The 7,931-nt window shown below is 37.3% G+C and overlaps 1 long non-coding RNA gene across 1 annotated transcript; it reads left to right on the forward strand.

Annotated features, from left to right (window-relative positions):
• The first annotated feature begins 2,017 nt into the window (after positions 1-2,017).
• Positions 2,018-3,088, forward strand: LOC147375596 (uncharacterized). The gene is made up of 2 exons (XR_015160237.1): positions 2,018-2,196; positions 2,977-3,088. It is a non-coding gene; the product is annotated as an uncharacterized LOC147375596 (long non-coding RNA).
• Positions 3,089-7,931: the final 4,843 nt, after the last annotated feature.

Raw genomic sequence — 7,931 nt, forward strand, 5'->3', positions numbered from 1 at the left:
CAAGCACTGTGGTCAAATGGATAGACTATCTAGATTATTTTAGGTCCTCTTTTGGAGTTGGAGGTGATTCGTAGGAAATACAAAACTGGTCATTCAGATGTATTTCTCATACATATTTGGCTTTTGTCTATGATCCTGGCTAACAGTTCTCAAAACCCTTGGAATTTCTTCAGTGGTAAGAGCAATGGGAACATCTCTTGTTATAATATCTGGTGTCTTATCCTCAGTTCCTGAAAACACTTAAGAGCCATAAAGGGGAAATGAGTGTCTTCTTATCCATAACAAATCTTTTTCAACCATAGCTGAGTTTATGTTAATGAGGTGACTTTTGGAAGTCTCCTAAAAATGTGGGTGGGGATAGTTACTAGGGGTACCAACCTAAATGAAGGATTGGAACTTTCAATCCCATCCCCTGATTTCTGAGGAAGGGCTGGAGGTTGAATCAATCACCAGTGGCCAATGATTCAATTAACCATGCCTATATAATGAAGCCTCTTTTAAACCCCAAAGGAGGACATTTGGAGAACTTCCAGTTACTGAACCAAAATGCTTCTACATACCATCATTTCAGGCTTCAAACCCCAATAGAAATTTTAAGGGTTTCACCCTACGTGTCCCTTCGTGAGGCTATGATTTATATCCTTTAATATCTTTTGTAATAAACTACAATCTAGCAAGTAAACTAGTTCCCTGAGTTCTGTGATCTGTTTTAGCAAATTAATAGAACCCAAAGAGGGGACTATGGAAACCTCTGATTTATAGCCAGTTAATCAGAAGCATAGGTACAAACCTGGATTTGTGATTGGCTCCTGGAGTGGAGGACAGTCTTCTGGGATTGATCCCTTAACTCGTGGAATCTAAAATTATATTTGGGTAGAAAGTGTCAGAATTAAGTTAAATTATAAAACACCTAGCCTGCGTCTGAGAATTGCTTGGAGTCTGAGCAAAACCCCCATATATTAGATTCCACATATAAGTTAGATCATTCAGTCTTTCTCTGACTTATTTCACTTAGCATAATGCCCTGAATGTCCATTCATGTTGCAAATGGAAGAATTTCCTTCTTTTCATGGCTGAATAATATTCCACTGTTTTGTGATTTCTAAGATAGTGATTTTTTTCCCCTTCAGACATATAAGTGGAATTGCTGGTTTATAAGATAGTTCTATTTTTGATTTTCAAGGTATCTCTATACTTTTTTCTATAGGGGCTGCACCACTTTACATTTTCACCAACAGTATACAAGGATTTCCTTTTCTCCACGTCTGTGATTTGTCATCCCTTGATGTTTTGAAAGTAGCCATTCTAACAGGTATAAGGTGATGCCTCACTGTGGCTTTGATCTGTGTTTCCCTGATGATTAGTAACATTGAGCACCTTTTCATATACCCGTTGGCCAGTTATATATCATCTTTGGAAAAATGTCTGTTTAGTTCTTCTAATCAGATTGTTTGGTTTTATTGCTGTTGAGGTATATTTATTCTTCGTATATTTAGAATGTTAACCTCTTATCAAACATAATGATTTGCAGTTATTTTTTTCCACTTCATATATAGTCTTTAAATTTTGTTTATGGTTTCCTTTGCTGTGCAGAAGCCTTTTAGCTTAATGGAGTCCCACTTATTTTTGCTTTTGTTGCCTTTTCTTTTGATACTAAATTTAAAAAAAATCTTTGCCAAGACCGGTGCAAAAATCATGTCCCCTATGTTCTAGGTGTTTTATGGTTTGAAGTCCTACTGAAAGAAGCTGAAGTTTTAAAGTAAGTAAGTAAAATTTTATGGTCTCAAGTTGATAATATATTTTGAATTGATTTTTATGTATGGTGTAAAATAGTGGTATAGTCTCATTCTTTTGAATATGGCTATGAAGTTTCCCCAACACTATTTATTGAAGAGACTGTCCTTTTCCCATTGTATATTCTTGGCTCCTTCGTTATAAATTGACTGTATAAGTGTGGGTTTATTTCTGGGTTTCTATTCTTTTCCATCTGGTCTGTGTGTCTGTTTTTACCCTGAAGTAGGAAATGGCAACCCATTCCAGAATTCTTGCCTGGAAAATTCCATGGACAGCAGAGACTGGAGGGCTACGGTCCAAGGGGTAGCAAAGAATTGGACATGACTGAGCATGCGTGCACATCTGTTTTTATGCCAATGCAGATAGGATTTTGATATGAAGAGATATAAAAGATAATTCCTGGTGAGAAACAGCATTGGCAAAATAACAAGGAATTTAGAAAGATAGTAACGATAACCCTGTATGCGAGACATCAAAAGAGACCCAGATGTATAGAACAGTCTTTTGGACTCTGTGGGAGAGGGAGAAGGTGGGATGATTTGGGAGAATGGCATTGAAACATGTGTAATATCATATAAGAAACGAATCTCCAGTCCAGGTTAGAAGCAGGATACAGGATGCTTGGGGCTGGTGCACTGGGATGACCCAGAGGGATGGTACAGGGAAGGAGGTGGGAGGGGGGATCAGGATGGGGAGCACGTGTACACCCGTGGCGGATTCATGTTGATGTATGGCAAAACCAATACAGTATTGTAAAGTAATTAGCCTCCAATTAAAATAAATAAATTTAAATTCAAAAAAAAGAATAATAATAGAACCTCTTCTGGGATGAGTGAATACATTTGTGTAGTTTGTTATGGATTAGATTTTTTTTTTTACTGGCCTTATCTTAAAATTATATGTTGAAACCCTGATCCTTAATGAGAGCGCATCAAGAGATGGGACCTTTGGGACATAGTTATATTATGTGGGTAAAGTATTTTTTAGAAAATTTATTTATTTTTTAATTGAAGAATAATTGTTTTACAGAATTTTGTTGTTTTCTGTCAAACATCAACATGAATCAGCCATAGGTGTACATATGTCCCCTCCTTGGGTGAAGTCTTTTTAAGGGATTAGTGTTCTTTTAAAAAAGAGATATAAAAGTGGTTTCCTCCTTTCTTTGCTTTCCATCATGTGAAGACACAGTAAAAAGATGGCCATCTGCAAACCGGGAAGCGAGCCCTCACCAGACATCAAAACTGCAGGTACTTTCCAGCCTCCATACTGTGAGAAATAAATGTTATTTAAGCCATCCAGTCTATGATAATTTATATAGTGGCCTGAAATGACTAAGATATATTTGAAGCATACCATTTAGCGAGGCAGTTTGAGACACAGTGAGATTAGAGAAACAGATGGGGAGAAGATTGTGGCCAACCTTGAGAGCAAAGCTAGGAATGTATATTTTTTTTAAAAAGTACAGAGGAATGAATAAAACATAAATATACATCTTAGTGGATTATTACAAAGTTAACACACCAGAGAAACCAGATCTCAAAAATAGAACATTATCAACACACGGAAAGACCCATTTATGCCCCTTCTCAAATGCTGTGCCTTTCTTTCTCCCTAAAGGAGACATTACTGACTTCTAACACCACAGGCTAATGCTACATGTTTTTGAATTCTATAGAAATGTCATTTGATAGTATCTATTATTTTGTGTCTAAGTCCTTTTATTCAGTATTATTGATGAGATTATACACACAGTTGAATGTATTTGTAGTTTGTGTTTTTTTAAATAAGTATTCCAGTATATGGATATTCACACCACAATTTATTTATCATAATGACTGTTGTTTGTGTGGAATTTGGGGGTTACAGCATGTGCATATACTATTTTACTAGATTCTGAGAATCAGCTTTCTAAAACAGCCTACCTATTTACTTCCACCAGCAGTATCTGTGTATTCCTATTGCATCACAACTCTCAAACACTTGGAGTTTTCAGACTTTTAATTTTTAACCTAGGAAGTTTGGACTTGATTTTGTATGTGTTGTTGAGCCACTGAAGGATTTTGCTTTGAAAAGTGATGTGAACAGGGGAGATACATTGGGTCACTCACTCACTCACTTCAGTCGCTCAGTTGTGTCCGACTCTTTGCAACCCCATGAACCACAGCACACCAGGGCTCCCTGTCCATCACCAACTCCCGGAGTCCACCCAAATCCATGTCCATTGAGTCAGTGATGCCATCCAACCATCTCATCCTCTGTCGTCCCCTTCTCCTGCCCTCAATCTTTCCCAGCAGCAGGGGCTTTTCAAATGAGTCAGCTCTTTGCATCAGGTGGCCAAAGTATTGGAGTTTCAGCTTCAACATTAGTCCTTCCAATGAACACCCAGGACTGATCTCCTTTAAGATGGACTGGTTGGATCTAGTGCTGCACAAATTAGAGTATGAGAAAGCTTTGATATGGGGGCCTAGCTCAGCTGGGATGCTATTGTAATGATTTCATAAAAATAATTTGGAAACAAACTAGAATGTTAAAAGAGGGGCTAAAAAGAAAGAGAAAAGAGGTGCTTATAAATAATAAGGTTTGGCAGTTAGTAACTTTTGGGGATAAAGGAAGCAAAGATGATCAAAGATGATCATATTCTTGAGCCTAAATGACTGATAAACTGGTAGAGTCTTAACCAACTTAAGATTTGGGAGAAAAAATTCTCACCCAGGGAAATTGTTTCTAACCTAGATTTTGTTATTTATTTTCACTATTTTACCCTTAGTTCAAATTTGTGATAATCTTTTTCTCCAACTCTCCTTTCTCATCATTGCTGTGTAAGAGCATTCCCAGTAGAAGCTAGCTCTGTTAGGGAAGAAAGAATCAAGACTCAGGTAGAATAGTTAAGTTGTGTCTCTCTCAGTGCACTCAGTATCCAGAGAGCACAATGGAAGATTTTCTGTTCTTCAGAAACCTGACAGCTTTGGTGTAAGGAATGATAGTAGCTAGGAGAATGACAGGTCTGGGATTTGGGAAGCCTAAGTCCACACAGCTTTTAAAGGAGGAACTATTCTGTATGCTCATTTCCATCACTATTCTTTCTTTTTCTGTGGATGTCTTTTCTGTCACTGACATAAGCAATGGCTTATTCCATTTTCTCAATAAATTATTTGTTTAACTGAGTATTCACAGGTATATAGCAAAGAACTGGAAATAGAACTGCCTTATGATCCAGCAATCCCACTGCTGGGCATACACACTGAGGAAACCAGAATTGAAAGAGACACGTGTACCCCAGTGTTCATCGCAGCACTGTTTATAATAGCCAGGACATGGAAGTAACCTAGATGTCCGTCAGCAGATGAATGGATAAGAAAGCTGTGGTACATATACACAATGGAGTATTACTCAGCCATTAAAAAGAATACATTTGAATCAGTTCTAATGAGGTGGATGAAACTGGAGCCTATTATACAGAGTGAAGTAAGCCAGAAAGAAAAACACCAATACAGTATACTAACACATATATATGGAATTTAGAAAGATGGTAACAATAACCCTGTATATGAGACAGCAGAAGAGACACTGATGTATAGAACAGTCTTTTGGACTCTGTGGGAGAGGGAGAGGGTGGGTTGATTTGGGAGAATGGCATTGAAATACGTATAATATCATATATGAAACGAGTCACCAGTCCAGATTTGATGCACGACACTGGATGCTTGGGGCTGGTGCACTGGGACGACCCAGAGGGATGGTATGGGGAGAGAGGAGGGAGGAGGGTTCAGGATGGGGAACACATGTATATCTGTGGCGGATTCATTTTGATATTTGGCAAAACCAATACAATATAGTAAAGTTTAAAAATAAAAAAAATAAAAAATAAAAAAGAACATATAGGTGCTCCAGGATTAGTACTCCTACGACATTTACTTGTCCTGGTATTGAGGTAGTAACTCCAACTGCTTATTTTAATTTTTGAGACAGTTTGCTTGGATAACAGTTCAGGCATTGCTGGGTTTGCCTATCTGTATGAATCCTTATTGAATGGATCCTGTTTTGCATAACCCCTTTAGTACAGGCTTTCTTTTAATATTTTTTGGTAATATTTTATCTAGAAATATATCCAAAAGCATAGATAGCTCTTTAAGCTTGTTTATGTTGTTTCCTGCAGTGAAATCACTTTGACAAAGGTTTTGCCTTTTGTTTTGTTTTTTTTTTGGCCACACCATTTGGTTTCTAGGATCTTAGTTCTGTGACCAGGCACTGAACCCAGGCCCTCAGCAGTGAAAGCAAGGAGTTCTTACCACTGAACTGCCAGGGAATTCCTGACAAATTATAAATTTAAGACAAATTTAAACTTTGTCTTAAATTTATACTTTTCTGGCCTTGATAGCTTCCTGGATAGCACTAATAAAAAACAGAAGTAACAGTACCTTATATTTCTAGAGTGTTTGAAAATTTACAAGGCACGTTTGCATGTATTTCTAACCACTTACTTTATCACCCAGTGAGTGGCTAGTTATTACTTTCATTTTTCAGATGAAGCAATGTAAGCTTAAGGACATAAGTAGTGATACAGTCAGGACTTCAAATCAGATCTTCTAAAGTTAGATTCGGTGCCTGTGATGGTTAATCTTATGTGTCAACTTGACTGAACCACAGGATGGCCAGATATCTGGTTAAACATTGTTTTTGGCTGTGTCTGTGAGAGTGTTTCTGGAAGAGATTAGCATTTAAACTGATGGACTGAATAAAACAGAGTGCCCTCCCTTAATGTGGGTGGACATCATGCAACCCATCAAGGGTCTGAGTAGAAGAAAATGGAGCAATGGCAAATTCTGTCTCTCTGCCTGAATGTTAAAGCTGAGCCATCAATCTTCTCCTGCCCTCTGAAACTTAGATCATCATCACTCCTGGTTCATAGGCCTTTAGACTCAGGTTGGAATTTATACCAATAGACTTCTTGGGTCCCCAGTGTGTGAACTGCAAATGGTATGACTTTTCAACCTCTCTAATCACATGAGCCTATTCCTTATCTCACTGTTTTACTGTGCCAACTAAAAATTGGCACCTGCCATCTTCCTCTACAAGAATTAAATCATTAGCTGCAGCAGCTGCTGACTTTCAACACATCCTGAATGGAGTTTAGGGTGGAAATAAGGAATGAGGCACTCTGTTCTCTGGGTGCTGACAGATAGTTAGATATTTTCAGCAGATTTTATGAGCCCAAATTCTTGTATCTCTTCACATCTAGAAAAGCACTAAACCTTCCCAAGACTAGCAACAACTTTCTGCAAAAATGTGTGCTTGATTGCATATATTCCCCTTCACCAAAATCATGTACATACTGACCTTTCCCCCCTACTTCTTTGGATTAGTTCCTCCGAGCTATCTGAAACACTCTCTCCTAGACTTTATTTCTCATTTTGCCCCAAATAAAACTCAACTCACAACTCTCACACTGTGTACTTTTTTTCAGTCGACTATTTTTTTTTTTTTTCAGTAGACTATTGCTTTGGTTGGAAAGCCCTGACTAGTACAATATCCTTTATGCATTGCCTCTGCTCTTATCACTTTTTGCATCTAGCTATAAAATTTCCTGTTATTCCTCAACTGTTAATCTGGAACTATATTCTTGCCAAGTGAGAACTGCCTGTAACATGTGCTTTAGCATTAGACACCATCAGCAATTCTCATAATTACCAGGTTAATTTAATACTTGGAGCCAACCTATATTCAGGAGTTAATGTTATGGCATAAGATTTACTTTTATTTACTTATTTTATTTGTTTGGTTTAAGCACTATCACCAGCCTGGGTGAACAGAATTCAGTGACCAGCCAGTGAACTTTTATAATAGGAGTGTTTTACATTTGACTTCTTTGTGGCACTAGTGAAAGCTATGAACTTCAGCCTGATCATATTGTTAAAAAGTTGGTTTTCACAGTCTAAGAACGGAGTCAATGCAAATATAATACTTTTCTTGCAAGAAATAAAATTATTTTCCTATATATGTTACATAGATCATCAGTATATGTTACATAGATCATCAGAAAATCAGTAGATTTTCAAGAGATTGGTCATTGGTAAATGTATTAAATAAAATAATCCAAAACAAAGCAAAGAAAGAAAAGGCAACTCTTCTAAAATTTA

The sequence above is a fragment of the Bos grunniens genome, chromosome 3, assembly GCF_055505025.1.
Source record: "Bos grunniens cultivar Pamir isolate PY7600 chromosome 3, Bosgru_T2T1.0, whole genome shotgun sequence".
NCBI classification, from domain to species: Eukaryota; Metazoa; Chordata; class Mammalia; order Artiodactyla; family Bovidae; genus Bos; species Bos grunniens.